Here is an 8675-nt window from a genome sequence, read left to right on the forward strand (position 1 = left end):
ATGGCTACCCTCAGACCACTCGTGAAGCCCAAGATGGTCAAAACCTGATGAACCAAGAAGTTCATCCGGCACCAGTCAGACTGATATGTCAGAATGAAGCGGAACTGGTGGAAGCCCAGAGGCATTAACAGGGTGCGCAGGAGATTCAAGGGCCAAAGGTTGATGCCCAACATCAGTTACGGAAGCAACAAGGAAACAAAGCACATGCTGCCAGTGGCTTCCGGAAGTTCCTGGTCCACAGTGTCAAGAAGCTTGAAGTGCTGCTGACGTGCAACAAATCTTTCTGTGCTGAGACTGCTCACAGCCTCTCCTCCGAGAACTGCAAAGCCATTTTGGAGAGAGCAGCCCGGCTGGCCACCAGTCACCAATCCCAACGCCAGGCTGCATGGTGAAGAAAATGAATAGACAGCTCGTGTGCACATTGTGTTTGTGTTAATAAAACCATGAAACTTGGCCCAAAAAAAAAAAAGACACACCAGTAATGAAAAGCAGCTAAGGCATCTAGCGCTAATTGCCAGGCACTCTTCTAAGCACTCGCCCTACTTTACAGACAAAACTAAGGAAACAGAGAGGTTACTGTCCGAGGTCACACAGCTCTGAGCAGGGGGCAGAGCGAGGACTGAAGGCGAGCAGCCTGGCTCCAGGCTGTGCTCTTAAGGATAAATTAGAGCTGCCCCTAGTCCCTCCAAGGCAGTCTTTTCAATTCTGATAAGTGTATCGTCTTACGTTTTATACAAAGAAATCCAGGTCAAACAGGCTGTCACCTGACCCAGAGTTAGTTGGGGGCGGGGTGAGGGTGGTCAGTTCTCTGGGTTTTGAGGGGAACGAGAGTCTGGTGTGGAGATCTGTGCAGTTAGTTGGGACAGTGGCCCAGGAAAGAATGACTAAGGCCGAGAACAAAGCCCCTCTCTCTCCTGCGCCAGCCTCTTCCAGGGAGGGAAGTGTCTTTTGGAAGTGGGGTCCCCAGCAGGCGGTGTCTGAAGGTGGCATGGCTGTGCCCACAAGTCTCCTGTGTTTGCCTCCCTGCCCACCTCTTGACCCTGTGAGTTTCTTTGTCAGGCGAGCTCTCCCCAAATGGTGGCCAGATGGTCCCCAGCAGCTGCTGGATTCCTCACTGCCCTCCAGTCCTCTAGCCCAGAGGTCAGCGCTTCTCCTGACCAGTGTCTTGGGGTTTACTCTTCTTGGACCAGCCTGGGCCACATGCCACCCCGACACCAACCAGTGTGGCTGCAAAGAGCATGCAGATGAGCTCGGCCCGGGCAACCCCTTGCCCTTGGAAACAGGTCGGTGTGGCAGCCCTGCCTGGACCGCGTGGCCTGAGGTGGGGAACATCAAGGCGCTGTGATGGGCCTGGCAGAGACGGGTCAGGGCAGGAAGAGACACGGACACCCGCATTTACCCAGAGCAGCCTTGCTGGAGGAGACCCTCTTAAAAGTGAAAGCATTTGCATTCTACAGCAACACTGTTTTATGTGCTGCTGTGAAGTTAAACACAGTGGGGGTGGTCTGGGCACTTACAAAAACAGCCATGCTTTTCAATAGTGCATTGAAACGCTGGAATTCATAGGATGGCAGGTCTGGAGCAAAGACCTGGATTTCCACTGCGGCTCCACTAAAAGTAAGTCCCTGGGCTGGACTTGTTTCCATCCTCACAGAAGGGGAGCCTCACCTCCGCCCTCCATGCCTCACAGGCATCTCAGGAGAAATACGAATGTGAAAGTGCTTAGCGCTGTTGCAGGAATGTTCAATCCTGAGCAAAATCCTCAGGAACTGGGGCAAAGTGAGTATGGCCAGAAGTCAGTACGACAGACGACAAGTGCAGGGGCCTCTGGGGCCTTGGAGGACGGGGTGTCACAGGCAGCGCCGGGTGGGAGGGGAGACCAGAGGGCCACAGAGGGCAGGCTCCTGGGCTCGGGGGACTGACAATCACAGCTGAGAAAACACACACTTCACAGACTTGATACTTCTGCATCAGGAAACGGCACGAATGATCAGGTCTAAATAGAACAGAGAAGCACTGACCAGCAGAGAGGCCTGCGAGCACAGCGGGCGGGCGTGGAGCCGCACATCCCCGGGGCAGGACAGCTGTGGACAGAGGCATATTCCCGGCAGGCAGGGGACAGTCGGGCCGGCAAGAGATTGAGTGCTACCTCAGGGGACCACCCATTTCAGAGGCCCTGTAATTAGGAGACACACAAAAGATGGCGACATAGTACATGGAGAGAGCTGAAAAGGGTGAAAAGACCCAACTGCTACTATGTATAAAATAGATAACCAACAAGGACCTACTGTATAGCACAGGGAACTATACTCAATATTTTGTAATAATCTATACAGGAAAAGAATCTGAAAAAGGATATATATATCTATCTATCTTGTGCTGTATACCTGAAACTTACATGATATTGTAAATCAACTATACTTCAATAAAAACAAAAGACTTTGAAAAAAAATATAAATAAACAAAAGACCCAACCGGGCGTGTCTACACTCGGTCTCTGCAACAGTTCAGAGAACAGGCTGTGCTTACCTGCCCAGGCCAACCCTAATCAGAAGGCTCTTCATGGAAAAGACATCCAAGAAACCCATTCAGACCGTAAGGAGGAAATGCACCAGTGGCTGCTGTTTGCATCTGCAGTTTCAACACGGAAGGTAACCACTAGTTGGGCTTCCTCTTGTAAAGCTGCCACAGAGGTCTGGGGCTCCCCGAATCTGGTTGATGCTTGGGGTCTGCTAGGGAACCACCTTCCTTAGGAGGCCTCGTTAACAAACTTCCTTGGATGGATTTGGGGACAGTCTGTCTTTAAAACAGCTGCTTCTGAGGGATCCAGATGATAGTCAAATTACCACATGAGATTTTCAAGGAGCCCTTGTGCTACTTTTTTTTTTTTCCTTGTGCTACTTTTAAACCCTAATATGTGTTTCTTGTATTTACTTGCTACGCACATACAAACGTCACACTATTCTTTTCCAACTAATACGGATTTTAAATTCTGCTCGCTACACCAGATAAACTTCTTGTCCATTGGAGTTATTTAAGGATCTGATAGAATCTTCTACAATCCTTTCTCTCAGAGCATTTATAAAATGCAAATATCAAATTTTTAAAAAAGGGGGGGGAATCCTCTGGCGGTCCAGGTTAAGACTCCACATTTTCACTGCTGAAGGCGCGGGTTCGATCCCTGGTTGGGGAACTAAGACCTCACAAGACGCGTGGCTCAGCCATAAAAATAAAAAATAAAATAAAAGGCAAGTATCCTGAAGACTGTGTCTGCAGGTGTGATTATTGCCATCCTTCTGGGTGGCTCCACACTTAAAGCCATTTAAAGTCAGTTCCAACATGTCTCCTCAGAAAGAGGCTCCCCAGACCTGCTGAGCGCTGGCTGAGGGCTGTGGACTGAAGGTGTGAGCAACGTGTGGACCAGCCTACTCTGGCCAGAGGCCATCACCTCCTGGAAGGGCAGCGAAGACAGCCACCACACACAACAGCCTACCAGAAGCAGTTTCAGCCTTGCTGTAGTTGCTGGGCTGTTAAGTTCCACGAGGGCAGGGATCTTGTTTCCATCCCCAGTGTATCCCAAGCTCCTAGCCTGGCACACACAGGGGGATCAATTAAAAAAAAAAAAATTTTTTTTAAATGAATGAGTCCATTCCTTCTCACTAAGCGATAGCAACTTTGCAGAGTTTTCTTTGTTGATGAGGTGGGTTCCCTTCATCTCCAAGCTGGTGGCCCCCAGAATCTGACCTTCTATTCAGCTGGGAGAAAGGGTAATGCTGGCGAGGATGTTGTTAAAGGTCAGGCTGGGACCACGCTGTCCTCAGGAAGCTGGAACCATGGTGCAGGCTCTTGTCCTCCCCCAGGGCCTCAGAAAAGCAGCACAGGACATGGAAATGCCCCATCTGCAGCCAGGTCCTGCCTGCTGTGCAGGCCACGGATCACAGACGTGAGGCTCACGATCCAGAAGCCAGGGGCTCACGACACAGGGCACCCCTCCCCCTCGACCTCTGTGAAGACTAGTTCACAGCGGAGCAATACGTATCCTAGGCCTTTCTTCTCTCCGTTCTCATTTCCTCCCTCCTCTGCCCTGGCTCTGAATCCCAGGTGCTGCACTGACCAGGATGGTGCACGACAGCCTCGTGGGCAAAGGTGATCCTCAGAGTAGCAGCACACAGGAGCTCGTCAGGAAGGCAGACTCTCAGGCCCCACCCTAGACGTGGCTGCATCAGAAAATGCATTTTAAACAGGGTTCCTTGAATGAATCCCATGCACCCGAGACTTGAGAAGTACTGGGTTGGAGCATACGATCTTCATTGAGAAAACGACCACCTTAGCTTTCTATCTGCTGCTGAAACAAATGACCACAAATGTAGTGGCTTCAGATGATACTCATTTATTCTCTCCATGGTTGTGGTCAGCCGTCTTGGTGGGCTGGGCTGGGCTCTCCTCCGGAGGCTCAGGGAAGACTGGGCTTCCAGAATTCAGTTGCTTATCCTGTTTCCACACGGCCCCCTTCATTATCAGAAGAGCAACTGGGTGTCTTCTCACGCTTCGGACCCGACTTCTGCTTCAGGCTCCCATGATTACACTGAGCGCTCTGGATGATCCAGGATATTCTCCCCATTTTAAGGTCAACTGACTAGTAACCTTAATTTCATCTGCCAAGTCCCTATTGCCACGGGATGCAACATAAGCACAGGTGTGACACCAGAAGGCAGAGGTCATGGGGGCCCCAATTCTGCTTACCACAGTGATTTCATCAGCAGTAGGTCCAAACCCGGATGAATGGTCTCAGAAGGGCACCCCAAGCGCTCTGAATGCTCGGTCATCTCTGTTGGCGTCTCTCCCTGCCACGCCTCATTTGGTTCTTCCTGCCTGACCCTTAGTTTCACTCCAGTTACCACTGCCCGCCCCCTACCCTGCCATACAGTCTCAACACATCTCAACTCCCTCCCACCCAAGAGAGCTCTTATCTGAGGGTGCACATAATTCTGCAGGAAGTCCATCCTTTCCACGCCATCTCAGCTCTTCTCAGCCACCCAGAGGGAAGATCACAAGGAACAAGGCTAATGCCAAAACAAGATGGCGCCCACGCCTGCCACTTCATGTCACCCCTCGCTCTCCCTCGGCTCTGGCATTAGAGACCTGGGGCTCTGCCCTGCAGAACAGAAGGGGCGCTGGACACGTGAGTGTCAGCGGCAGGGTCTCTGGGAGCTCAGCACCACCCCAAGGTCACCTGAGCCAGCAGCCCTGCATACTCTCCAATTCCAGACAGACTCATACTTGAGTGGAGAGAGTGGTCCTGTCTTCAAGCAAATCCAGAACTAGCGCTAGCCTGTCACTAGCTGGTTGGTCACCAGTCAAATCCAGTTTATTCTCATGAAGGCCCTTCTGAGTTATCCCAAGGCCGCACAAATAATCTGGAAAGAGAGGGTCAGGAGACATTCTCCGCTTTGGTTTTCATACTTAAATATCAGCCCTTCCCAGTGTTGACTCCCTAGTGAATTCTGTTTCTAAAAAGCAAGCCCATCCTCAATGGACAAATCCTGCCATCCGTGACAAGGGCTAAAGGCTGTTCCATGCTCTTGAGAGCAAATCCAGAAACTATTCCCGAAAAGTTCTGAAGGACTTATTTGAAGGACAAGTCACTGGAATGTGAGGAAACTGGTTTGTTCAAAAAGCAGACACACTGATCTCTGTGTGACCTCCAGTATGAAGGAAGCCCTCCTGGGAACAGATTCTCCCTCCCTGGAGTACCAGTCAGCCGCAGGCCGGTCTCGGGGAGGCGCACACGAAGACGCATGGCTCAAAACACAGCTCCTTCTGTGCGGGAACCAATGGAGCTAAAAAACTCTGAAACCAATGTAGCAAATTCTGTTGAGCCTTCTTTAAACTCCAACTTGACAAATTTATTAAAGCAAGAAAAGCCAAGGGAAATTAAAAATCCCACGTGGATGACAGTTTCAAATTCACCCATTTGTGACCCCCGCCCTCATACAAACCTGCTGCACAAGGCCACAGGCAGCCAGGAAGGACTTTCAACTCCTTCTCTACCACACCCCTCCCAGTGATAAACAACCCGCCAACGCAGCAGCAACACTGTACTTACCGTTTCCAGTTACCAGGAAGGAAACACTCCCGAAAAACCTGCAACCTCGAAAGGAGGGGGAGCCTTTGGAAACTCACATTTATAAACATCTACTGCATGTTGGCGTGGCATATATATTCTCTCATTTAATCCTCACAGCCCTGAAGGGTGGCAACACCCTCATTGTACAGTTAAAATGAGAACCGCAGCTCAGAAGGGTAAGTACCCTGCCTGAGATTTCCAAACAATCAAATGCAAATCAGGATTTAATGCCAATTTTCCCTCCCTCTCCTTCCACAATGAATGATCGGGGATTTCATGTGAATTTCTCTCTTCCAACAGACTCTACACAGAATCTGGGAAGTCCTCCTCACAGACTGTACCTTCAGTGATAGGCAGTCCTACTGGATTTCGTGAAGAGCACAGACCAGCCTTTCTTATCTCACTGCTGCACGTGGCGGGGAAGCTACCACTAAGAAAGGACAACGGGGCTTAAGTTATAGGACGAACTACACACGTTCGAGGTAGGGAGAGTTCATCTTGTACAGAAAACCCTACTAAGACACTATAATACAGTCTAAGGCTGAGTCTGTATGTCCAAATTGGGATTGAACTATACTGTAATTTGTTCCCTCCCACCCACGGAAGTGATCAAAGGGAAATAGAGTTCATTTGTATAAAAAAATTCCAAGTATAAAACAGCTTGGAGATCTACGGAAACTGACACATAATTTTCTTTGAGCTAGATATGTAACATACCTGTTGAATTTTAAGTATCAGCTAAAGTCAACTGACAGTTGAATCTTCTCCATCCAGTAATCAAACTAGTGCCAGACTCAACCGCTTGAGGATGCAAAGCTGATTGTCTTTAGTCCTTTGTCCCCTTGCTATTCAAACTGTGGTCTGTGAATAGCAGGCTAGGCATCACTTAGGAGGCTGCTGAGTGTACAGAATCTCTCCTATGGAATCAGAATCTGCCTGTTAACAAGATGCCCAGTGAAGCTCTGAGGAAAACCTGAAATGTAGCAGAAATGCAGACTCAAAGCACGTCCAGGGCTCCCTTCATTCCTAGTCACCCTTTGCATACAGACCCAGCCCCTTCCCATACTGACTGTCTCGGGGGACCTTTGGAATAACCCAGGCCCCACACCTCCCTCACATGTACCTGCCATCATCTCAGAGCCTGTTCCCTCCTAGTTTAAGATCTTCAAGAGACCACGTCTCTTCATCTCTTTATCCTCAGAGTCTGGCAACTCATTACCTGGCCCACAGCAGGCTTGGGATAAAGTTGCTAAACTCCCCTAATTTCAACACAAAAGAGAGCCAGGAAGAGTTGGGTAGGTCAACTAAGGTCACAGGCAGTCAGGGGCCAAGCCACGACCAACCTTCTGAACCAAGGAGGCACAAATGGGACTCATGTCTATGTCCCTTTTTTCTTTCTTTCCAAAACCCACTCACCCATTTTGGAGATCTCAATTCTTGTCACATGTTCTGAGAACTACTTTGCTTCTGCCTAAGCTCATTAAAACAAAAATTCCACCCACACTATACTTCAAAAGATACAAAATTAACTGAATACTTAATTTAATGATATGGATTTCACATGAACCAAAGTTGACAGCTGCTGAGGACCTGTTCACACTTGGCCAACTAAAATGGTGTCCTGGTTGCAGCCCATGACACTGCTCTGCCATCACAGCATCTTTTCTCCTTGTTTTATACTCTTAAGAGATAGGGTAGGTTTGCTTTATTAACAACTCCAAGAATCATTTTCTTCAGTTGCAAAGGAGGCTTCTAAAATGAAAATCTGTTATCACTAAGATCTTAGTGACAGAGCAAACCTCCCAATGGGGCTGAGTGACAACTACCCAAGCGTTCAGGCTGCTCCTGGGCCACCAAGGCCCATCTGGCCAGTCAAGGCCACCCAGAGCACTCATGTTTCCTCCAGACAGCCATTCCGGAGCCAGCTGGGTTGGGTCCCACTCGTCCTGGCTTGCACCAACACAAAGAAAACCTCAAGAATATTAGCCCTGCCTTTTTTTAAGGAGAAAAGTAACAATTTTTAAAAATGGGCTTTAAAAAAACCACAGATCATGTGGGAAGCACACCTTTCTCAACAGAGGAGAAGTAGCTCACATTATGACAAAGAATCATACCAAACACCTCAGACTGAAGGAGGAAATATTTCATGACACTAATCAGACAATGCTGAAATAAAACTGTTTGGTTGGAAGCTTTGAATAAGTTCCAAGTTTTTATATTTCACAATTTGTAGAGTCCACAGTCTGCTAAATAAAAGCAGTAGTAAGATTTCACAAACTATTATACAATTTAAATATTATGAATTTAACTCCATAAAAATTTAGGTGCACATATTCTTACTGGCTAACCTAAAAATGCAGTTTTTATCTATGGTCTAAAATACTTTAATCTTAATACTTTAAAAGATTTAGTTCCAGCACTGAAAATAATCCCATCACTCTTTTTGTTTGTTTTTACATGTTTTACAACAAAAAGGTTGTGCTCCTAGTCAAAAAGATCCACAGACTAATTCAGCATGTAAAAAATAATTTTACAAAACATCCAAGAC

General features: G+C 48.2%; 1 pseudogene; it reads left to right on the plus strand.

The window, feature by feature from the left end:
- Nucleotides 1-754, plus strand: LOC132520407 (large ribosomal subunit protein eL32-like; annotated as a pseudogene).
- The last annotated feature ends 7921 nt before the right edge of the window (nucleotides 755-8675 follow it).

Source organism: Lagenorhynchus albirostris, chromosome 5 (genome assembly GCF_949774975.1).
Source record: "Lagenorhynchus albirostris chromosome 5, mLagAlb1.1, whole genome shotgun sequence".
Lineage (NCBI taxonomy): Eukaryota > Metazoa > Chordata > Mammalia > Artiodactyla > Delphinidae > Lagenorhynchus > Lagenorhynchus albirostris.